We start from the raw sequence: 23,308 nt of genomic DNA on the forward strand, positions 1-23,308 counted from the left end.
TATCATATGTTCATGATATGTTTATTTTATTTTCATGTTATGTTTGATATGTTTATCATATGTTCGTATTATACTATTTGTTTATGGTATGTTTTAAATTAAACTTCAGTTGTTAATAAATGTTCTGCCGCCCTTTTCATCCAAATCTGGTGTCCGTGTAATTCTTCTGGGATTGGAGGGATAGGAGGGGTGGTGTGGTAGGTTGCCAAGAGGCGGAGCAAGTCCCAACTATGCGCCTGTCAAGTAATTAAATCTGTTCATTTTTTAGAAGTGTCCTGTTTATAGGAGTGATCATATTTAGTTAATCAACTTGCTTTCAATTATAGCTCATAATCTGTGTATAACTGGGTTTGAGCCACACTTACTGAGAAAATAATTTGGGGCCACATCAGTCACTTTTACCACAGCAGTGTTCTAGGCTATAAATACATACATACGAAAATAAGTTTTATTGTTTTCAAATACTACACCAGAAATAATATGTTTTAGTTGTTTTTTACTTTTTCAATGTTTTTTCAAGTAAACTTTAATCCCTCACCCTCTCATGTTTCCCAGGAGCAGATCAGTAAAGGCTGGGGGGTGTTGTGAGCAGCTTCAGCCCCATCTGGGCATGTCTCCTGAGCTTTTCTAAAGTCCGCTGAAAAAGCTGATGCATTATTTGCTGACATTCATCTGATGCTGCTGAGAAATGTATCTGATATACAGTAGCAATCTAAAACAGATTAGAATGCCCTGGGTCACTGACCTGCTACTAGGAAAGTAAGAAGAAATATCAGCAAATTAATTTTTAAAATAGAAAAATGGTTAAAAAAAATAGAAAGCAATTGAAAAATGCATTATTTATGGTGATTTATTTGAAAACAATTGAACTTAAAAAGTGTGATGGTGAACTATCCCTTAAATCAGGTTTCAAATCTTGCTACCAAGAGGGCTGTGAATCCTGAACCAATTATACAGACGCAGCCAAGTTCCTTTACCTTGTCTTGTTGCGTTATGTCTCTTCCAGCTTTTCCAAAATTTGCCACCAGGTGGGGCATGGTGTATGGAATTTTTGATTGTGTTTTGCTGGCAAGTCTTTGCACTCTAGCACCATCTAGAGGCAGGATTTAACACTCAAAAATTGTGTCAGTACATGGTGAGACAAACTGTGAAAACTTACTGGCTGCGTCTATACTATAATACCTATATTTTAGGCATTGCTGTAAAATGGAAGACTCTCCTTCCAAGATTTAAAAGGGAATTCCCCTTTAAGATTGGTGAGTTGAGATCAATCAAGTGGTTCCACAACAAGAACACAGAATACAGGCATGCAAATAACAATAACCATAACGACAGAAGTAGTGACAGTAGAGGTGATGGTGATCCCACTTGTTCCACATGACTCAGTAAAACTTGTGCATTATAAGAGATAGCTTCCCCCCTGATAAAAAACAGAAATCTATAGGATGTCCCCTAGGTATTCCATGACCTTTATGTATATATTGTATATACATTCCCCCTTGGGAAACTTTTTCAGTTTGTTGCTTTGACTTTCAAATATGTCAGTTTATTCTGAGTTTATTTCTGTAATCTTAAATAACTGAAACATGCAGAAATTCTTGGAAGCGGTATATAGCTGTTCTCTGCTATGAATCTTCACAATTCTTTCCAAGGCCGCTATTATATGTTTTGCGTTATCCAACAATACATTAACCTTTAAAGAGTTTCTGAGCAGAAAAGCTAGAAATAGCAATGCACTATCTATGTTAAATGGAGGCAAACAATATTCCTCTACAAAAGAATGTACTTCAGCCATACTAGAGCTGCTATTCAATCAGACTATTTGTTTTTGATTCCATTGCAAGTTCCAACACTATTCTTATTAACACATTATTAGCACAAATGGTTTCCAGAATCTCTGCTTTACACAATGTCTAATTATTCATACATCAGAGAAGACATTACATCGAATATAAGCATACAGCAAAAACAAGAGTTTAATAATTACAGTGATTGTGTAGTAGTTCTGCATAAAATTATCTTAAAGGGATACTGTCATTATTTTTATGGTATACTTTTTATTTCTAAATTACACTGTTTACATAGCAAATAATTTACTCTAGCATTTAAAATGTTATTCTTAAACCAACAAATGTATTATTTTTATCTGTAATATTGGTGTGTAGGCAGCCATCTCAGTGCATTGAGTCTGAGCTTTCAGAAGGAGCCAGTGCAACCTATTGTTTCTTCTACTCCCATGTAACTAGAGGAGTCCCAAGTAGGACTTGGATTTCTTAATATTGAATGCTCCTCTGATATCTGCTGAGAGTGGCTATTTGCCGCCCCTGGTAACTTTTGGCGGCACTGCTGCCTGAGGAAAGTTTCTCCCCTCGCCTCATGGTAACAGCGCTCCTGAGGTCGGTATGTGTGTACATATGTGCCCTGGGGTTTATTTAGAGGGGTTGAACTTGATGTGAGGAGAAAAACATCTATTTTACAGGACTTGTCACTTCAGATTCACTTCTAACTTTTGACACAAATGAAAAACACTGCCACCTAAAACCAGATGAGATGCTATACAAGTCAGTGGGAAGTGTATCTTTAGCATGCAAGCAAGTTTTTTTTATCTGGGATTTTTAAGGAAGATGCTGACAGCCTCATTGTAAACAAATTAACAAAATGTTAATTTGGATTGTGATCAAGTGTTTTTGCTGCAACTTTACTTGATCACAACTAACTTATCCATAAGTTTTAATAAATATGACATGAGAAGCAACTGAGTGAAAAACTGCAATTTCAAAAATTTGATTGAGTTTAGCTGTGATTTCTTTTTTCATGATTGTTTTTTTGTAAACACAATGCTGACAAATAATATATCTGCTAGTTTGTGTCTTACATGCATACATTTATGGCAGAACTTTTTTCAAATGAACTACCCACAGATGAAGTATTAAATGGTTTTGACATCAGGTACATCTCTAACAAGCTGATATGAGATACCCTGTAATGTCAGTAAAAATGTCACATTCAACAGTCACTTCACAGTTTTACGCACTTACTCTGTTTCGCCCTTTGACTTCAGGAGGATCTCAGTGTCCATTATTAAACAGAAGAACTTATTCATCACCTTGTGACAGCATAACCAGCGTATTCCTGTATAATAAGACAAGGTGCAGCAATTTGGTTTGAAAGTGAAACTGTCAGTCTTTTAGACTGCATGAACAGACATACATTCAGTTTTTATTATATGCTCTGTTTTATAAATATTTTTCCAATTTTGTTTAGAGGTAGAAAGGGGAGTTTTTTGCACTCCAGTGGTAAGTCGTGTATAATAAGGTTGGTATTTATTTAGGTCAATAAAGATAGGGAGAAATTTAGAAAAACTGGTTCCAAAGTCATTATTTTAAAAAGTGCAGATAGTATTTGGTTGATATGTTCAGGTTTTTCTATTTCTAATGATGTGTAGAAAATACTTGGTTTGGGTTTGTAGATAATACTTAGTAAAGTAACACTCTGTCTTTTGCTAGTTTGGTAGTATGCTGAACAATGCTACGTCTGGACTACTAGTGTGTGTGTTTTTGCTTTTCCAATACCTCTGGGATTCCTGGCATGCTTGCCAATGTAGTCGGGTGCTTGTTTCTCTGTAGGTTATCCAGAATTGGTTTGAATTTTTTAAGCTGTACTGCATGTTATTTTGTTAGGAGTCCAGAACTGTTTCAAAACAAACTGCACAATTAGTACATGAAGAGAATCTCAGCAGAAGCACAAGTGGTCAGTTACAACCAAATGTGCAGTGTCTATCATTTAATGTTGGGTGCAAATGATCATTTTTTTTATCCACACTGTTGCACAAGCACAGTTGCCAGTTGTAACCAATCGGTGATTAAAGATCAAGTAATTTAAAAAAAAATTAAAATTACACTGTACAGCCCCCAGATAACATATCTTTCTTCCTGCATGCAGATTTATTCTGTTTCCCTATTACAAGCAGATGAACAGCAGTTCATTTAGTTACTTTCTTGTCTAGTGTGAAGCTCCACCCCTTTTGCTTTCTGAGCACTCTTTCTCTCTCACTGACTATGAAGATCTCAAAGAGGTGCCTACTGTGCATGCCTCATTGATTTTAATTGGAGCAGAGGCAGTGAGCATGCCCAACAGGCACCTCATTGAGACCCTTATAGTTGGAAAGAGAAGGAGTGCTCAGAAAGCAAAAGGGTTAGAGCTTTTGGTTTGGTTGTTTCTTGCAACTGTATTTATGCAGTTTAGCCCCATTGTCAATAAATTAGCCCTTCTGTGTCTTTCATGAGTAAAAAATTTCTAAATTGCCATGCTAGACTATAGCTAAGCCTCCTACATGGGAATAAAAACAATGCTTTCAGTATAGGGTAAAATACACTAGGAATTATATATAGCAAAAAACCTGCAAGTAATCAGAATGCTATTTTCTGTGCCCACTTGTATTATAAAGAACATGCCAAAGAAAGAAGATAAAGGAATAACCTGCAGAACATAAAATGGCATGTACTCTAAAGTCCCTTCAAATGCAGGACTTCATTTGTTTCAACTGACACCACAAAACATTCAAGTTTTTTCTTACAGCCAGGACAAAAAGCAATTACAAATAGGAGACACTTATATAATCAACTGACCTATAAAATAAATAACTGAATTTATTTTGACTCTCCAACATTATACACAGCATATCACTTTAAAACACAAGAGAAAATGTCATCACTTTCAAATAACCATTTCATTCGGCAATGAAACACATAAATATAAGCCATTATTTACAGAAGAAGAGGTTATGTCCTATGGGGGAAAAACGAAGTGTCCAAAATATTTTTAATGTTCGTAAAAACCATGGCAACACAAGCTTATGCCAGTTTTGGGAGCTTGGGAGAATAAAAATAATTTTCAAACATTTTTCCCTATTGGTTGTGAATGAAAACAAAATTAATTAGATTACTGTTGGAAAATGAAGTCAAACAGTGAGAAGGCGGAAAAGCTTGGCAGCTGTGAGTGTGGCACTTCATCACAGTCACTATGGGATAATCAGACTGCATATTAGCACAATGTATGGAACAGGGTAGAAATCACACATGCACAGCTCCTAAAAATAACAATTACAGAAGGCCTTTTGGATTTTGCCTAGAAAAGGGCCAGATTAGTATGTTGGGGCTCATTTTTTTTCACTCACCCATCTGTATTAGATCCCTCAAGTTGCGGCAGTTATAACCTCAGACTAATGGCTGACATTGTCTTCACCTCATACAGCAGGCTTCTGCATTCATTAGAACAATTCAATATTATCTATCTATCTTTTTGTCTATCTTTTTCTGTTTAGACTGATTCTAATAGTTAAAGAGATAGACTTGGCATACATAACTTAGGTTATATATGTAACTCCCCTAATGTAAAGCAGGACACATGAACTGCAACTCACCACAGCAAACCTACTTCTCCTTATATAGAGTTTGTATGGACTGTTAGCAGAACCACACTTGAAATCATTTATTTTAAATATTTTAAATTATTTAATTGTTTAGAAAATATAAAAATGTTGTTGCAGTTGAGGACCACAAATTCCCTTTTGGTAAATTTTACCAGTCTCAAAAATTTAGGTAAGATTCCCAAAGGATCCTCACTTTATTTTGTTGCTGGATTTACCCACCAGTTATTAAACCTTTCCATATATATGAAGCACAGACACAACAGGACAGCATTTTCTAACTTTAAAATAGTGTGCCCATGAACACATAGAAGCATCAATCTAATAATCACCACTGGGCTGCTGTGCCTGTCTGGCTTTACCTGTATCCACCTATATGATCTGGAACCCTCTTCTCAAAAGCTGTTGACTTGGCTTATAAGTAGTGATGAGCGAATTTTTTCGCCAGGCATGGATTCGCAGCGAATGTCCACATTCCGCCATTGGTGAATTGTTTTGTGAAACTTCCACAAAAATTCGCTGTGGAAAAATACGCCGCTCGGAAAAAATTTCACCCGTCACACGTCAAATTGGGCTTGGTTGTGTCACAATTGGTCGCAGTTGCTTTAGAAAATCAAGCTTGATGCCAAAGTTATTACCGGGGAAGAAAAAAAGAATAAATTTGTGTGGAAAGTTGCATACCCTAGAGCTGTATGTAGAGCTATAACAGGATGAGAGAGAGATGCAAGTATAAAGTAACTGTAACACATAAAGCCTCTGCTGCAATGATTTCTATGACTACACAAACTCAAGAACAAATGGTTTAACACAAAAATGTAAAAAAACTACAGTTGTGATGCAAAATATATCAGACAGTACTTATAAATAAATGAGTAAAACAGGCCATTGTTCAATGCTATAGGGAGCCTAAGCTCATGTGCTTTATAATGCTATTTGTTACTATCATAACTCATTTTAGTCCAAACTATCTGACAGCTGCTCAGAGTAAACATGTGGAGTCCAGCTCCCTTAAATTATGGGCATGAAGGAAATGTAATAAAATGTTGCATCTTATCTCTACATAGACTCCAGTAATTATAAAAAACAATGATGAATATTTACAGTTATACCATAAATGAATATAGTTGAGAAATTCCACTTCATGTTTTGGTTTTCTTTATTTTGCTGTTTTTTGTGTAATGTTATACTTACCAAAGGGATATATGTATTGAGTCTTTGTTACAACTAGATAGGCAGTTGCACTTTAGCCTCATTCAATGAATACATTTTGAGAAGCAAGGGTTTTATACATGTGCTATTGTTAGAAATAACATTATTTGCCATTGCATTTCCAAATCAAACAAGATTAGAAGCTTAGCTAACTTTCCCATGAATATCCGTGTTTGCTTTTTGTCCAAGCATATTGGCAAATGTATTATCTGCTCATTTCCTGTTAAAGTCTTATCATTTATGTTACTCACAAATTAAGCATTTCGGTTCAGCAAATTCTAGTAATGCCTATTTATTACATTTACCGAGTAACTGCGTTAATAAATTCTGCAGTGTGCTCATTTAAACATTTCTTATATGCATAAGTTTGTGGTTTCACTGGTAATAATCTGATGGTTACTTATGTTCTATAAAAACAACAAGCTATTCTGCAATGTAGCTTTAACTCTTAAAGAACAATACAAGGTTAAAAATAAATAAACTCTAATTATTGGCCATGGCATGTAGATCTACTTACTATGAAGGATTTCTTTTAGGATTTTCTGAGTTATTCATGATTCTATGATCATTTGCTTTTAAAACAAGTTAAAAGATGCTGTGAAAAGTTCATCTTTCTTCTGTACCAGAAATGAGCTGATTTAGGGCACACACATGTGCATTTAATCTCCCAGGAGCCCTGGGCATGTGCAGAAATTCATCTCCAGGTTGTCTCAATAGCAACAGGACAGCATAAATCTTATTGGCACACAAGATAAGGCTGATCTCTCGGCCCATCCTGCCTTATCTTGTGAGCCAATAATAAATAAAGATATACATACAGTACATACATACAAGATTTATGCTGTTATGTTGTCTGGAGAGAAGTGAAACTTTAAAGCTTCTTTGATTGCTGCAGTGTATCAGCGAGTGAAGAAGCAGTTTACACAAAAATCTAAGCAGGGTTCCGGTCTGTCTGCCTGAAGTCTATACTAGTATAACATTCATTTTAGAAACATAAAACCTTTAATTAAACAGGGTCAGGATGAAGCGCATTCACAGTAGGAAAGAAACCCTGGGGGGGAAGTGACGTAGGGAGATGAAAATGGCTGCAGCAAAGTCTTTAACATTGGCAATGTTGAAACTGTGCACGATAATGGTAATAATAACAACATTTTATTTCGTTCGTTAAGTATGGTCATCTTTAGTGGGCGAAAGAATGCATTATTATGCAAGCCTGCTTTGGTTTAAAAATAGGAAAGTAGGTTGACATAGAGTTAAGGAATTTAATTTCACTAAAGGTGAGAGTTTAAACAAAATATATATAGTTCACTTCACTTGGAATTTAATGGGGCACCAAGTCAATTTAATACACTCAATGGATTTTTAACCCTAAGCTGATGCTACTCTTCTGTAAAAAATGGACCTGCAAATACCCATTGCACCTCATTAATAAAGGCATTGGATGCAAGACACATTATTGTGCCCTTTTAGTGACCATTCAATAAGCAGCCTGCCATAAATTAAACAATAAGGACAGGATTTCTTTGCACCCTGTGTCTATTTGTGCTCTCAAACTCTCCAATGAGTCTGAATAAAGTGCAAGGTAGGGTCCTCATAAATACATTGCTGTTGAAAGTCGGCAGTGCTGTATTAATTTGGAAAACAAAGGTTCTTGTGCTCCAATCAGTCTTAGGCACTGACAGCAGGACAGGGTGCAAAGTACAAAAACTGTAGCGGCTTAACTTTGCACACTGTCCTGAAAAAACATTCATGGGCTCTGTTGCAAGTAGGACCTGGTGACATATAGCACAGAGTAATCTAGTTTGCTGAATATTGCTGTTTTGGTTTAAACAGTCATTTCTTAGGTGCTTTGTTCACAGATAAACACAGGGACACATGTCTCTCCATCACTGATCAAACTGTTCTTTAGAGCATTCATACATTTAAAAAAAAAACAAAAAACTGCTTGCTCCCTAAAAGTAAAAGATCCCTCTGGCAGAGACATTTGCAATGCACCGTGGGTATCGGGCTGACCCGCACATCACTACAGCTTACACCCAAATCAAATGTAAGGCTGATGCCAAACGTGGCGTTTTTCCGCTGCATATTTTCTAATTCTCTCGGCGGCTGAAAAACACCTGATATCATCATCCATAGAAATAACTTGAAAAGACGCGAAGCATACCACACAATGCGGAAATACGCTAGAAAACGCCTTAGCACGGATTTTTCAAGCATAGGCCGAAATACGCCAGTATTTGCAAAGCAAGCTATTCCCATGTATACGCAAAGGCAGCTGCCAGACCTAGCAGAAATACGGGTTGTTTTTTGCTATTTCGTACTGTTAGCACCATGGAAACGGGATTTGCTTATGTCACCAGTACTAGGCTGAAAAACGCCATAGTCAGGGACTGTGTGGCTTGTGCAGCGTTTTTAGGCCGAGAAAAAACGCAGCGGAAAAACACCACGTTGGCATCAGCCTTATATTTGAATTATGTAGCACAGCAAATTAACTTAAACTAAGGCTGATGCCACACGTGGCGTTTTTACGCTGCGTTTTTTCTCGGCCTAAAAACAGCGCACAAGCCACACATGGGGTTTTTCAGCATAGTACTGATGACATAAGCAAATCCCGTTTCCATGGTGCTAATAGTGCAAAATAGCAAAAAACGCCGCATATTTCCGCTAGGTCTGCCAGCTGCCTTTGCGTATACATAGGAATAGCTTGTTTTGCAAATACTGGCGTATTTCGGCCTATGCTTGAAAAATCCGTGCTAAGGCGTTTTCTAGCGTATTTCCGCATTGTGTGGTTTGCTTCAAGTCTTTTCAAGCTGTTTCTATGGATGATGATATCGGGCGTTTTTCAGCCGCCGAGAGAATTAGAAAATATGCAGCGGAAAAACGCCACATGTGGCATCAGCCTAAATCTGTGGTATAATAAAATCTTCTTATTTCTTCTGAGAGCCCAAAGATTAGCAGTGGCTAGCAGCAGACTCCACATCAACATCTTAGCTTGCAAATAAATATGTAAAAAAATATTTGCATGTACATTAAGAACTTTATTAATCATCCATGAATTTGCAAATCCTTCAGATTCATTTAAGTCTCTATATATTTTTATACACTATTTTTTAGTTGGGGCAGGATATATGTTAGAAATACATCTTGAGGTTTAATTCTATTCAAACATATATAATGCTATTTTTACTTTATCTTTGAAAAAGAAACAACACACACAGACCTTGTAATATCAGCAGCCTATCACTAGAGGTCAGTGAATTATTCAGATCTGCAGTAGATCATTCACATTTCACACCTTCTAAAACAAGACAATCTCATTTGTTTAGAATAAGATGGAATGTTAAAGCAAATGAATTTTGCTGAATATAACCATCTCCATTTTAAGCAAATAATTCATAATGTTAGAAATTATCTAATTTTATCTGTCATAGTAAAACAATACCCTGTACTTGATCATAACAGAGTACATTGGTTACAAAACAATTCTATTGGGGTTTTTAAATGTTTTTTTATTAGTAGGCTATGGTGATACAACTCATGCAAAAAAAAAACCCTTATCCAGAAACACCCAGGTTCTTGTATAACTTTTTACTGTACACATTCACAGGGGGTGCACTTGTAAAGCACCCCCATCATATAAACAGAGAAGGAAATGGATGGGATGGCAGTGGATGTTATCTACTTGGACTTTGCTATGATAAAATTAAGGGATATTGTCCCAGAACATAATATTTGTAATTGGATAGAGAACTGGCTGAAGGATAGATTACAAAGAGTGGGGGTACAGGTATGGGATCCCTTATCCAGAAACCCGTTATCCAGAAAGCTCCGAATTACGGAAAGCCTGTCTCCCATAGACTCCATTTTAATGAAATGATTCAGAATTTTAAAATGGATTTCCTTTTTCTCTGTAATGATAAAACAGCATCTTGTAATTAAGCCCAACTAAGATATAAATTATCCTTATTGGATGCAAAACAATCCTATCGGGTTTAATTAATGTTTTATTGATTTTTTATTAGACTTAAGGTATGGAGATCCAAATTACGGAAAGACCCCTTATCCGGAATACCCTCGGTCCCGAGCATTCTGGATAATGGGTCCTATACCTGTATATGGAACACTTTCTAATTGGACCAGTGTTGTTAGTGGAGTACCGCAGGGGTCAGTCCTTGGTCCTTTGCTTTTTAACTTGTTTATTAATGACCTGGAGGTGGGCATAGAGAGTACTGTTTCTATTTTTGCTGATGACACAAAATTGTGCAAAACTATAAGTTCCATGCAGGATGCTGCCGCTTTGCAGAGTGATTTGAAAAAATTGGAAAACTGGGCAGCAAACTGGAAAATGAGGTTCAATGTTGAAAAGTGCAAAGTTATGCATTTTGGTAGAAATAATATAAACATGAGTTTTACACTAAATGGTAGGGTGGTGGGGGTCTTTAATGGAAAAGGATCTAGGTGTTTTTGTAGATAACAAGTTGTCTAATTCCAGGCAGTGTCATTCTGTGGCTACTAAAGCAAATAAAGTGCTGTCTTGTATAAAAAAGGGCATTGACTCAAGGAATTGAAACATAATTTGGCCTCTTTATAGGTCCCTGGTAAGGCCTCACCTTGAGTATGCAGTGCAGTTTTGGGCTCCAGTCCTTAAAGTGATACTGACACGAAAAAACAACTTTTTAAAATATGAATCTACATAAAAAGTTGCCTATAGGTCGTGTTGATCATTTTTTGCTGATAGGGCTGCTTTTGTAAGTAATTGTTACTTGAAATACCAAAACCTGACTGTTTTGCCAACCTGACTGTCCCTTCTCAGCCTGTCAGTTATAGCTTCTAATGCTAACGGCCCCCTGCTGGACAAATATGGCAGCCCCCTTACAGAGGAACATGGGGGATCAGATAGGGAATGTAAAAGCTTGGACAAATACTTTTATGGCAAAATTATAAATAGCATGCAAAGACAATGTTATGACAGATGTAAAAAAGGTTTCATTTCTGGTGTCGGTATCTCTTTAAGGATATTAATGAGCTGGAGAGAGTGCAGAGACGTGCAACTAAACTGGTAAAGGGAATGGAAGATTTAAGTTATGAGGTGAGACTGTCAAGGTTGGGGTTGTTTACACTGGAAAAAAGGTGTTTGCGAGGGGACTTGATTACTCTGTACAAGTACATTGGGGAGACAGGGAATGTTCTTTTTTTCCCATAAAAACAATCAGCGCACCAGAGGCCACCCCTTTAGATTAGAGGAATGGAACTTTCACTTGAAGCAGCGTAGGTGGTTTTTAAGGACTGATATTTAAATGCACCTAAGATGAACACACCACTTCTAGTACAGCAGCCCTGCTGCTGTCACTCTCCTGTTGTTCTAGAGATATCCAAAATAGATAAAAGTGTTAATGCAAGAACTTAAACCAGATTGTTCTTAATACTGAGGTCTTAATTCCCCAACCTGGGAAGTTAGAACTTCAGTTTTAGGGCAACTGCCTTACAGGGAAGGTCCCATTTACCATAGAAGCCAGAGAGCAGCTTGATTCACATACTAGAAGCCGAACAGGAGAGGGACTGAATAGAAAGACTGGAAGATTGGCATTGGAACAAATCTGCTTTGCGGTTGTTTGGTTTCACTGGTCATAGCAACTAGATAAAATGAGAAAAAATATAATGCTAAACATTTTGCACATTAATTTTTCCTTTACTTTTTCTTTCTACTTTGCATCACTCTAACCTGGAATTTAAATGCTACCCATTTGGAGAATGAAATGTAATGAGCCTATCAGGCTATATCAGATGGCATGGGTGCCTTAGGATACTCGGCAGAGATGGGGAATGGCTCCAACAAACTTTTTCCTCATAGTCTGGTCCTGTCCCAGAATTGTAAGATTCGGACAACAGCGCTGTTCCATCTAAGTTGGGCGCTCATGCGAATACACAAAAACTTTGAGACCAGCGCACACAATAAATTGTGCTGGGCACAAAGAATTTTGTGTTAAAACACTAAACTTTTTGCAAACACAGCCATTAAGAAATTAGAGAGAATATTGACAGTGGTTGACTTCCTGGCAAACAACTTGACTTTTAGTAGTTTCCCTTGCCACTTTACTTGATTAAAAAACAGTGGCAAAAATCTGAAACCTCTAAAGTTTTGAAGCCAAACAAGGATGAGGGAAGAAAAGGGACATCTGCCATTGACTTCTACATGATTTTGGCAAGTTTTAGCTGGCAATTTGTCGAATTTGGATTTTCAGCCATTTTGATGATAGTAAATCTGGAAAAGTTGCAACTTTTTTTGGCGACTTTTAGAATTAAAAAAATCCAAATCGGAAAAAAATATGACAGTTAGTAAATGGTCCCTTAGTGGTTTATACCTCAGTTGCTTGAACTGCCACAATTCCTTGACCTTACTGAGTCTACTCCCTCTGAAATGTAAGTATAATGGAAGCATGGAGTCTCTTTGGCTCGAGGACCAAAGGTATCTTTCCTATCTTTCCTACACTGTATGCATTTCCTTTCATTTAGGATTGCTGTAAAACGTGACCTGGATAGTCTCATTTATTTCATGTCCTTGATTTGCTTGCATTTTTGTTTTATAGAATACAAAAGAAGTTTACCTATACATTTTTTTAGCCAGTTAGAGGATGAAATATTTTGGTTATTTAGGAGAAATACTACTAATCTGATGTCTACTTTTTGTTGGTTCCAGAACTCATTATCTCTGGCTCGTCTCACTCTTGTGGTTTATGATGTTTTTTTTCCTAGTGTATTAGTCCTTTAAAGGCCATTTTCTCAAAGACTGATCATATTTATCTTTTTCCCTCTGTGTTATCACCATCATTTTTCCATCCTAGAATGTTCAGTGTAATTAGTTCCTTCAGGCAGAGCAATCTGAAGGGCATTTCTAAATCAGTATGTGATCGAGTTGTGTGGTGGGCAGAACTTCAGTCCTTTATAGACAACATAATTATTTTGTCATAAATGTTCCTTGAGGGAATGTACTTGGACATCCACGTAGCTGATACTCCAGTATCCTTATCTCCTTGTGATTGTATAGAAGAGATTTTGTGACAAGCTTATTTAGGCATTATAAAACACTTTTCAAAGACAATGCTGTTACTTGTATACAGCGGAAGTTCACTGCATGGGTCTAGCATTCCTCCTTCTTACACAAAGCAGGCCACAACCTATAGGCAGGCTATTGAATATCACTATGAATTCTTTTACACGGATAAGCAGAAGCTCATCTTAGAGCACTCATTTTAAAGACCAACTGTGATATAATAGACCCTTATATACCCCTGGTTTCCGCTTGTTGATATAGGTAATGTGTTACTTTGGAAGGAATAATTTTATGATTATTTTTGAATTCATATAACCATTTGCAAAGCTTTATCTAAACAGATGTAATGAGATAAAATACTGGCTGTCCTTGAGCAGTTCTCCAGATAGAAACAGTTATAGTGTATAGCTGAAAGAGGTTACACAGACAAAAGAAAAATCCCCTTAGTCTTCTTGCCCACTGAAGCCAATCAATAAATCAAATAATTTCTAATTGCTCAAAACCAGCTAAATCTGCTGATTGGTTGCTATGGGTTACAGAGCTAGGACAAATTGCCTGTGTGAATATCACTGTACCCATCACTGACAGCAGCTGTCGCGTCCTCTGCATGTGTCTTTAAATGTAGCCCCCTGCTAATCTGCTTCAATCTAGATCAAAGCAGTAAACATTATGAGAGGGATATTTCCTTTTTATCAGTAAATTCTTGATGCTAATCAAAATATAACCGAGGCTAGTTAATATGAATGATTGATGGGTTGATAGATACTGTAGATGAGTTAAGCAAACCATAGTGCCATTGTAAAGATACCTTGATATTACATACAGCGATGTTGAGTGTATGTGTGTTTATGGCTGTGCTCATAATTACACAGGGACAGATTTATTAATCATCAATATTTTTTACTAGGGGTACTGACCCATGTTATAAACAATTTAATTATAGAGGGAAAAGCCATCTAATGCATGGCTCGCGAGTCTTTTTCGGCGATTTGCGCGAAATCGTGCCGCCGCGTCTGCCATCCTGCCGGCGACTTACATGTTCGCCGGTGGGATGGCAGGGGTAGGCAACTCGGGGAGATTAGTCGCCCGCGAACAGGGAGTTAATCGCGGGCGACTAATCTCCCCCGTGTGCCAGAGCCCTTAATATATAAAAACTTACCCACATTCTATGTATTTCAATGGGATTTTTAGAAGCATATTTATCAGTGGGTAAATGTTAGAGTTCACCATTTGATTAATATGCTACTAAAAATCCCATAGGAATGAATAGAATGTGGGTGAGTTTTTATGTATTAAGCTCTAAACTCACATTTTGATAAAAGGGGACGGATAATTACAAATTAAAAAAAATACTCTACTAAAGGGGCATCCCAGTGCCACATGATCCCCATGCTCCACCATCCTTATGCATTTAGTGCCATTGGACACTGTATCAGAGGAAGTGTGGCATTAGCAAGTCATTTTCCTTATATACCTTTCAATTATATTGTCTACAGTGTACAGGGCCAAATCATAGCATTGCATCAAGTGTATATAATATAATAAACCAGACTTTATTAGGAGGCGTAAAAGGCAAGAGACCAATTTTTGTAATTATCTCTAGTTATTTTATGTTTTTGTGTGTTTTACTGCTAAACTGTTGTGTTGTGTACTGATCCATGCTGCCTGTAAAAAAAGAAAATATAATGATGATTTTAACAATTTATTTAACCATTTATTTTCCATGTTGGAGCTATTTGTTTAGGCATGCAAAATAATTATCTGAGTCCTTTCTTTCTGTATGCGATACATGGGGAAGCAAAGATTCAGATACTGCTCAGCACTGCTGCTGTACTACCATCCTGCTGAGCAGAATGGCAATCAGCTGCTCAAAGCACACAGTCATACATATTCTGCCAAATTGACACAGGTATCAGCTTTGATAAATGTGTCAATCTGTTAACATTTTTTGTCATGAGTCTTAAAAATAGAGTGAACTACTGACAATCATTTTGGATTCCACAGTTCTGATATATAATATATTAACCCCCTATTTTTGATATAGGAGATTTTCTAGGGGGCTGAAATTTCACAAAATTAAGAACAAAAACTAACATTTTGCTGTGTTATATTTTCTGTTATAGACTGGTATTTATACACCAAAAAACCAGCACGTCTGTTTTTCAGTAATATGTTTTATTGTCTACATTGCACACTGGCACACACTATAAAACACATTATTTTTTCTATTGGCAGATGAGGCGCTAAGGGTTCACAAAACTTATGTTACATTATTGCAATGGAAAATTGTTTGACCAGAGGAAAAATTGTCTGCAGTGAACACATTTTTTTCTAAAAGTGCACCTATCACCCCAGAGGTGCCGGTTAATAGAGGAAACAATAGTTTAACCCCCCCCCAGTGCTAGGCCATAGATGGCCATATATATATATATATATACAGTATATATATATATACATAGATGCCCATGCTTGGAGCCACTCTTACTTACTTCAGAACTTTCAACTTTTAGGGGCACATTTACTAACCCACGAACAGGCCGAATGCGTCCGATTGCGTTTTTTTCGTAATGATCGATCGATTTTGCGATTTTTTCGGAAAATTGTCGCAACTTTTTCGTTACTAATACGATTTGTGCGAAAAAACGCAAGTTTTTCGCAGCCATTCCGAAAGTTGCGCAAAATCTGGCTATTTTTCGTAGCGTTAAAACTTGCGCAAAAAGTTGCGATTTTTTCGTAGTGTTAAAACTTGCGTGAAACGTCGCACCTTTTAAGTTTTAACGCTACGAAAAGGGCGCAACTTTTCGCGCAAGTTTTAACGCTACGAAAAAATCGCCAGATTTTGCGCAACTTTCGGAATGGCTACGAAAAACTCGCGTTTTTTCGCGCAAATCGTATTGGTAACGAAAAAGTCGCGACAATTTCCGAAAAGTCGTAAAGACGCCGAAAAAATCGCAAAAAAAACGAAAAAGTCGCAAAATGTTCGTTTTCAAATCGGAATTTTTCCAATTCGGTTCAGATTCGTGTCTTAGTAAATGTGCCCCTTAGTGTAATGTAGATATTCTGGTAATATAATATTTTGAGATAATTTTCAAGCTGGCCTTCAGTTTACTCTAGCAACCAAACAATGGTTTGAATGAGAGACTGGGAGATAAACAGGAGACAATTCATAGCCATTAAATTGTAGTAACAGTTTTTTGGCTCACAACAACAGTTGCAAGTTTTGCAAGGAGAGAGGCAGCATAGGAAAGAAAATAATGGAAATGTTTCCAAAAGTATATAATATACTAAAATGTAACTTAAAGGTACCCATATAAGAACAGTTTTTTTTAACAGGATAATATTTAAAATAGAATTCACATATTACAGAACTTTAGGAACAGGTCTGCAGGTAGTAACCATTCCACTGTCTATCTCTATATATAAACATTTATAATAAAAAAAAAATCTACTACACATTGCCTGGGCTTTACAAAAGCTTCATCACTCTTTTCCTCAACTACTGCATTATATCAATTTTTTCAATATTTAAATGTAATATACATGATATCCATTTTTTCTGTTCCAATAAATGTTCTCTTAGGTGTCAAGATTTAATGAGGCCATGCAGTGCCCTATCAGTACTCTACAATCTAGATGAGAAACAGTAAGAAAATGTCACAAAATGTGAGAGATATTAGAAAGTAACAGTATACCAGTGGAATCAAATTCATGCTGCTATTAGTGCCTATTGCTGGGTGTCATGCATTTAGAACATCAATTTCACTTTGTAATTAGTGCTTAGCCAGGATGAAGTTTTCACTCTGCATCTTACTTTGGAGAAAACTGACTGTTTCTGTTAAAGTACTGTTGCATGGCTCAAGCTGATATTAAATTCATCTTTGTTCAAATATAAATTTATTGTAAATCAAGAGCAGCTATAAAAACATATATATGTTAAAAGTAATAATGGATTTGGGACCAAAAAGTGTGTCACTACAATGTGACCTACATACACAAAACTAACTGTAGCTATGGATATCTTGTACCTCCATTAAGACATCCAAGCACCTATTAAAGGCATTCATGGTCAAGAACTATTGTCATGTTGCTTCATGGGAAAACTTTGTTCCTCCAGTGCAAAATGGTGGCTTCTGGTGCTTTATTTGTTGTTGTTGTGGGCATTGTTGACAATGCCCTTATAACATATTTTGTAGAGTGATCATGTCCCCTCCCAAATACCTCTTCTTCATGTTCCTATGGACTGCCACCAAAAACTGCACTGCATACTTTAGGTTAGGGCTTACAAGAGATCTCTAAAAATACAAAATTCTATATTAATCCCTTAAGTCAAAGGCCTTTTTAATACTAGAGAGTTCTTGAAGTTGACACTGACTAACACTGCTTTAAGTTGCAAGGTCTGTTATCCTTTATAATGCTTAAATGTTTCCCAATTAAGAAGGCTTCGACACAATTCTGTTTATTGTATAACTAATATATATGGGACAGGTATGGGACCTGTTATCCAGAATGTTCATGGACAGGGGTTTTCCAGACAACAATCTTTCTGTAATTTGGAACACCATACTTTAAGTCAACTATAAATCATTTAAACATTAAATACACCCAATAGGATTGTGTTACCTCCAATAAGGACTAATTATATCTTAGTTAGAATCAAATACGATATACTGCTTTATTATTACAGAAATTAAAAAAAAAAAAAATGTAAATTATATGATTAAATGTCTGTGGCAGATGGCCTTCCAGTAAAATGGAGCTTTCTGGATAAGGGGTTTTAGGCTAAAGGATCCCATACCTGAAACACTTTCAATGCCAACTTTAGGGTTAGGTATGTATGAGTTAAAAAGCACTGAGCCAAGGACAGACCTCTAACATAATCCACTAACCAATAGAAGATAATCTTGAAGTTCATTTAATAACCAGTTTTCTGTCTATATATATATATATATATATATATATATATATATATATTATATTTAAGGCCAATTGTCCTTAGTTTAATGAATAACCTTGTGCACAGTACTTTATCAAATTATTTTAGCAAAATCTAAATATATAATATTTTCCCTTGTGTCTAGGTTTCTGCTCACAGAAGGCTATTTAATTTGCTGACCAGGTCAACGTAAAACTATGCTGTACAGTATTTTGTGCCTTAAACCCCTTCCAAATGCATTCCTATCACTGATGTCAAACTAACAGGCCAAGATTTATCAGACTAAACACAGGTTACTTTTTGAATAATTAAAAAAAATAACATGACATAAGTCATTTGCCACTCTCTTGGTACCATGCCAGACATCAAAATATGATGGAAGGTTAGGTAAAGTGGTGGGGCAACCATAGAGCTCAGCTTCTTTAGTATCCTAAATACCATCAGGATCATTGCTTAATTTTAAATATTTCAGTTTCTTATGAACTGCCTCCTTCCTCAACCAAACACAAAAATACACTCACGGTTCCTCTTTGTAAACTTAGTCCATTATCCGTTGGTGCAAATCCTCCAGATGCACCTGGCTCAGTTCCCCATATCAATGAGCACAAAAGGAGAAAAGGAAATGCACACAAAACGATTTGCTGGTGTAAAAAAATGCCTCCAACCTGTTTATTGCGTAGTGCACATTCAGGCCAAACGTTTCAAGGGCTTCACGCCCTCTTCATCAGTGGAATAAGTACACACAATTCTGTCATACGCCTACACGGAGGTTGGGGTGGTGCTTATGGGTATGTAAGGGTGTTTGGCATTGTTTGGCATGAATTGTGTGTATTTTTTCCACTGATGAGAGGGTAGCTTAAACTTGAACTGAGTCTATTAAGAGACACAAAGTTATAATGAATTTTAAATGTATGAGATTCATTATAAACTAAATACTGGCTCTGAGAAATCTGAGACACTGCACTAAATAGAGTGCTGTCCTGTTTATAGCTGGCTTATACAAAGACTGATGAACCTCATGAATTTTGCAGACTGGACATAAATGATTTGTAGGTCATGGTTACAGCACAGATAAATGTTTTAAAGTGAGGGAGAACTGTATTCTACTGGAAGCACTTTCGGCACTTTTTTTGGTGTGTTAGTTCCTGAACTTAAAATGAATGTATTTCTAGCCTCTAACATTTTAACCACTGATTACATTTTTGTTGTGGGGGGTTTACAAGTCCTTTAAAAGGGAAGGAAAGTTACAATAATGGGGGGATACCAAAATGTTAGTCATCCCATGGGGATTGCAATGAATTATCTGAAACCCCCCTGGCCTGCGCTCTTGTTAGGAGAAAACTTGAGCATTCGCATCATCTACCACCTTCGGTATGGGACCTGTTATTCAGAATGCTCAGGATGTGGGGTTTTTCAGATACCGGTAGGAGATTTTTCTGTTATTTGGATCTCCATACCTTCAACCTTCTAAAACAACATAATTTAAACATTAATTACACCCAACATGATTGTTTTGCCTTCTAAGGATTAATTATATCTTAGTTCGGATCAAGTACAAGGTTCTGTTTTATTTTCACAGAGAAAAAGGAAACCTTTTTTTTAATTATTATTAGTTTGAATTATTAAATAAAAATGGAGTCTGTGGGAAATGGCCTTCCTATAATATGGAACTTTCTGGATAGTGGGTTTCTGGACAATGTATCGCATACCTGTAAGTGGTGGAAGGTTTTAATTTTTTGGTAGCTGCCCTTTGTGAGGTTAATATTGTTTATTATTTGGTTGATAGGAATAGGGAGTTTGGGTAAATGTATAATACAGTTACAAAGTTAGCTTTTTATATGTGGATTTAAAGTATTTCATACATAAACTGAATTGATTTAACTATAAATAAGATCATGACAATCTGGTAAAATAATGGACAACTCCCTTGAGAATTATTATGTAATACAGGCCTGCTAAGTAATTCTAGCATAGTTAAAACTGACAGAGAATAAAGAGGAACCGTAGGGAACTCGCATACTTGCAAAAATATGAAAAATGTCATTTATTTGTGCAAATACATGCAGAAACATGTCCACATATTTGAGGATATTTATAAACATATACAACTATTCCCAGGGTGATTTCCCACTTCAAGAACCATACTTAATAATCACACAGAGACCAATGATATGCAATTTTATATCCCATGCTGCCATTGCTGGAATAGTGACTTATCACCCACAAACTCATTACACATTCCTTTAAATGAGTGAGACCTTAATGGTCAAGAAGTCAGACTCTAAATTATAAGCAGTCATTGAACAAGCAGACATTTCATACTTTATCACAAGCTTTGCCTGCGGCATATCATAATGCATTTTTATTTTGTTTTAAATTTCCGCTTTCCGCAAGCCTGTATAACAGTAAGGCTTTCATAAAAGGATGTAACACCCTGTCAACATATTTCCCCGAATCTTTCTCTTGGGCCCCCAATGCTCCAGGCAATTGAGCAACACAGTGGATTAGTTAAAACTTTATGTAATTTGGGAATCACATAGAATACCTGTAGTACCAGGTTTACAAATAAGTATACTTTATCTTTGTTATTGATAATTCTTTCAGTCTAAGCCTCACCTAGACTCTAGACTGGAGGGTGTGTTGGTATCCTGATTGGAGAAGAACTGAGCATGTTCATTTATCCAAGAGCTAAAGTCAATTCCTAAGGAGGGGGGGGGGGCGAGTTAGTTAGAGGAGGAGAAGGAATCTTAAGTAATTAATGGGATACTGCAGTCTTTCTATTTACATTTGAAAAGGCAGGTATATAAAGATTTTAAAGAAGCAGTTTATTGATCATTTTTTTGTGGGGAGCTTACATGTCCTTTATGTCTTCATGTTGGCTTACACACAAATAAATATGCCCCTTTTATGTGGAATGAACAAACATGAAACTGGTACGTCACATGATCTGGTAGCTGAGGTTCCTTTATCTACTGTCTCTCAAACCTGGGTATTTGCTATTACATGCTGTGTTGCTGACCAATACAGATGAGCAAACAAGTCATTTTTGTCACAGTAAAGTTTTTCATTTCACAGAAACTTTTAAAACACCTGATTTACTTGTCATTTTTGCAAATTAACCTTTTTACATGCTTGTTTTGCAGTTGGAAAGAAATTCAATCATAATAAGGATTCTCTGATAAGGAAAAGTCAATTTCTTGAAAATCTTCTTGAAAAGATGAAAATCTTCATAGGACTCAATTTCTTTCAGTTAATATACCACACGAGTTCTACCAAACCCTGTTTAAGAAGGTAAAATAAAAGCAAAACAGACAGAGAAACCCTTGCTATGCTTTTCCAATGTCTTTTTGTTTTGTTTCCACCTTTACTTTGGATCTCTGTTTAACACTGAGTCTGTATAAATCATTCCGGCCCAGACAGCAATTTTCCATGCCCCTATAATTGGGGCTGTATTTAGGTCCAGCATCAACGGACAGGGGAATTTTATTAAGTGTTAAAGTTAAGTTATACATACACACAAGTGTTTACTGTCTATATAGAGTACTCTTGAGCTGCTGACCTAGGCATGGAACCTTGGAGTCTATGTAGAAAGTATAGCCATGCCTATAATTATACAGTATAACTGCAAACTGGTGGAAGGATATAAGACCCAATGATGAATCCATGTATTTTCACTGGCAATACACTGGAGAATTGTTTGGTTCAAAATTCTTGATTCTTCAAATTGAAAAACCTTTAAACCTACTCTTTTCTCATTCATTTCTTCTGACAAGTATAGTAAGGAATATGAGGTAACAAATGGCCAATACTAGAGGTTTGCAAAAGTAAAAAAAGATCTATTTATAATATTAACATTGCTCAAATAATTGATTTGGGATTTTTGACAGTAACATAGTATGATTAGGTACATACGTAACTCACATACTGTATACTCACAACCACATGTATAAAAAATGTCTACACAATTACACACATTTACATTACTTATAGTTTTTACATGTAATAAGCAGTTAATAAAAAAGGCAGTGACTGCTGAAAACAGTAAGGGAATTTAAGGCGATGTAAAATGGATGGTGAGGTTATGGATGAGGCAAGACAGGGCTGATTGATTCCAAATGATTTGATTATGTTCTCCTTCGTATTCCTATCTAAGTGCAACACAGCCTTTTCGCTGCAACTTGACTATTGATACTCTAATTATTCTTACCTTGAACAGGAAACAACTGTCTTTATTGATTGACAATTTCTTGAACAGGCTTCGTCTGTGAAGGCATAAACAACAAGTCTCATTTGTGATGAATCTAACCAACCAGCCAGTCTTCCTTGTTGCTGCATTACCTTTTTTTTTATTACAGATAGTTACATATTTCTCTCTTATCATCATTTCCCATATTAGCTACCTTTATATAGTTATTGCTGTTTTGTTTTTTGTGTGTGATACAGGGCCACTAAGAAATACAGTCAGTTGGAGCAAGTTTTATGAAAGCTCTGTGTGTGCTGTCCTTATCTATTTTTGATGGATTAATTTCACACATGCTTAAGCTAAAACGGTATTTTTTTCTGAACAAGTCATAAAGAGTCGGTGCTTGAGAACTGAAGCTTAGACTCCCAGTAATCTAACTGATGGATAGAATTTTTTCAGTCTACAGAATACCAATAGATCTGAAATATAATTAATAATCTTAGT

This window comes from Xenopus tropicalis, chromosome 5 (genome assembly GCF_000004195.4).
Source record: "Xenopus tropicalis strain Nigerian chromosome 5, UCB_Xtro_10.0, whole genome shotgun sequence".
Taxonomy (NCBI): Eukaryota; Metazoa; Chordata; class Amphibia; order Anura; family Pipidae; genus Xenopus; species Xenopus tropicalis.